The sequence below is a fragment of the Patella vulgata genome, chromosome 5 (assembly GCF_932274485.2).
Source record: "Patella vulgata chromosome 5, xgPatVulg1.2, whole genome shotgun sequence".
Lineage (NCBI taxonomy): Eukaryota > Metazoa > Mollusca > Gastropoda > Patellidae > Patella > Patella vulgata.
The window spans coordinates 60248-63292 of NC_065883.2; the positions used below are offsets into that span (position 1 = coordinate 60248).

A 3045-nucleotide genomic window follows, 5' to 3' on the forward strand; every position below is an offset into this window, starting at 1 on the left:
GGGAACTGGTCTAACTCCTATAGAACTAACAGGAGATATGAAGTTGTTTTGTGACGCTCTCACATTCGTCATATTTTTTTAACTCACATTTTTATTTTAAAGCGAGAGCCTCAACCAGAATGTGAACACGGCCATGTTCCTTTGAAAATTAAGCACATTTTGATTGAGTGCAAGCATTTCAAAGATATTAGATCGAATTTTTACCGTTGTCAGTCATTACATCACATGTTTACCCAACCGGGTATATATGGTAAAGACTTTTTAAAAGAGATAGGATTTTAACATAAATTTAAGCTCTTCGGGTAAACAACATTTAGTTCCTGTTGAACCCCTAACAGGAATGATTCAATTCCATTTAGCATTATTTGTCTGTGAACTAAACTGATAGGCCAAAGTGTTTTAATTTCAAACCGGGAAAATATTTAGCATTATTTTAATTTCTTAATTAAATGTTAAATAATCAATCTGAGTAAATACTTAGCGTGCATTAAGCCCATCCCAAACTAAGGCTGCCTGTCTACAGCTAGCTCCACCTGAGAACAGGGCCTAAGCTAATTAACCGACATTTTAATTCCTACATCGACGATTTTAGTCGAAACCACTGAGTATGCTTTTAGTAATTTTTAGAAGTATTTATTTCTCTTCTATTGTCATATTGAATGAAGTTAAATATGTTTATTCCTCTTCTATTGTTATATTGAATGAAATTAAATATGTTTATTTAGCCGCTGTGTGTATGAAAATGTCAAACTAATCAAAGCCGAATCACAAAATAGTCCTCTAATTATTCAATATGGCGGCGCCCATGAAAGATAATTTTCACAGAGGCGGTTTTGTTTGCGAAGACAAATTAAGGAGTATCCTAACCTTGTTTTGATAGATATACAGATTGAAACTCTAAAGAAAGTTTACAATGGCAAAGATGTATTGCAAATATTACCGACTAGCACATATTATATATCGCTTTTACCGGAGTGGCAGAAGTTGACATTTTGTCAATGACACGTGTTTACATAAAACACGTGCTTGATCGGGTTATTTTTACTTTGTTGTGTACACAAAGCAGTCGTCCAGTCGATAAGTCCCGCCCCAAAATGATCACGTGAGCGTTTTAAATGGAGGCAAACTAGGGCAGTGATCATTATCTCGAAGTATGACGTAGATGGATCGCTGCGTGCAGTTTGCATTAAGCCGTGAAAAATTTGATGTTTTCCAAAAAATGCAATTGTTTGTAATTGTACGTCTGGTTTCCGTGGAGCTACTTGTAACGTTACATGTAAGTATTTGTGATTTTGATATGCCCCGATTTTGTCGTGTGGCAAAGTGCTCCATAACTTGTATTATATTAAGACTATATTTTATATAAAAATATTTATTCAAATGCATCGAACCCATTAAACCCAACGTTATTGATCTACGATATCAGCTCAACTTTCCACTACATATATGGATGTCCAGTACATATATACACAGAGAGAGAGAGAGAGAGAGAGAGAGGGGAAGAGAGAGAATGGGAGAGCAAAGCAATAGGGTTTAACGTCCACTCGACAAAAACTAGATCATTTTGGGACTAACACATGGTTCAATTTTATTTCAATAATTCGCCTGCGCGTAGGGGTCTTTAGCAGTGGGATGAAACCGGAGGACTCGGCAAAAACCAACGAGGTTGGACAGGCGACCCTACTCCTTGTCACGTACAACCCGGGAATAGAAACCACGTCAGTTAACTGAATGGGACACGCGCTAACCATTCGCCCCCCCCCCCCGAGAAGTAGAGACGAGCGGAGAGGTCCGAGACGAGGGTATGGACTCACCCGAATCAGCCGCTGCTGTGGCAGAAGGGCGGAATGGTAGTCGTATTATAGATATGTACCTTGTTTATATTGTTATTTATGTTCCTGCTACCTATGTAAATAAATCCTATATGTACGAAACTGATCCCTTTTATCACTAATATCACAGGCGTCGCCCCTGTCCGCCATGACGTCCGTTCACATTTGTTTGTAGGTACTGTAATGGTTATCCGATTTTGATGAAACTTGAAATATTGGCATCTGCATGATGTTTTTAGGGTCAACACTCAACTATTATTCTGCTTTTCAGTAAATCCTTGTGAAAATGTCGAATGCTTGAATGGTGGAGAATGTGTAGGTCACGGTGTTTGTAATTGTACCGTTGGCTTTGGTGGAGCTGATTGTAGCTGTAAGTATTCTTGTGATATTTGTCTTTATAATACTTTACCTGATCAGATGTGATGAGGAACACGAATGGGAGACCTCACATATTGCCCACGGTGCAATGATTTCTTTAATCGGGAGTATATCACATATCTAATATATTACCAATATTATAATTATTTTACAGTGAAAGTATGTAACGTGAACGAGTGTAAGAATAGAGGAGGAACGTGTTACAGATTTAGATGTAAGACCGATGGTAAGATACCTAGTCTTCTATCAGCTATATTTATAACCAATCCAGTTTTTATCCACTCAAATAACTATGATCTTGAAATTTACTGATAAAATTAAAATTCCATCATATAATCTGTGGATTAATCTACAAATTAACTAGACATATTCCGTGCATTGCTTTTTCAAATATTTTAAATGGCTAAATAGTTAAAGACATATATCGTTAATAATTTTTCCTCCATTAAAATGTGTAATTAGTCAATCTTCGAACCTGTAATTTGTTTATATTCAGATTGTGGCGACTGTGCTGATGGTGAAGTTTGTCTTAATGGCATTTGTGTCTATTGATTAATGTATAAAATACAAACATTAGATCATTACCCTCTACTTTATAAACAGTTGAAATTTAAACTCAAGTTCAAAAGATCACCTGTTATAATAAAGGTAATGAAACCGTCTCGGTAATACTTTTATCAAACCCGTTAAAATGTTTATTTCAAAAAATCAAAACATTTGCAAGACGTAATAAAAGTCTTAATTGTGGTATACGTTAATATGACATTCTATTTATAAACTCTATTATATGTATGTTTTATATTTCAGGTGATAATTGTGATGGTACTACAGATGA

General features: G+C 35.8%; 1 long non-coding RNA gene across 1 annotated transcript; it reads left to right on the forward strand.

Annotated features, from left to right (window-relative positions):
- The first annotated feature begins 2079 nt into the window (after nucleotides 1-2079).
- LOC126821788 (uncharacterized) lies at nucleotides 2080-2755 on the forward strand. Its single transcript, XR_007680497.1, has 3 exons — nucleotides 2080-2202; nucleotides 2365-2436; nucleotides 2707-2755. It is a non-coding gene; the product is annotated as an uncharacterized LOC126821788 (long non-coding RNA).
- The last annotated feature ends 290 nt before the right edge of the window (nucleotides 2756-3045 follow it).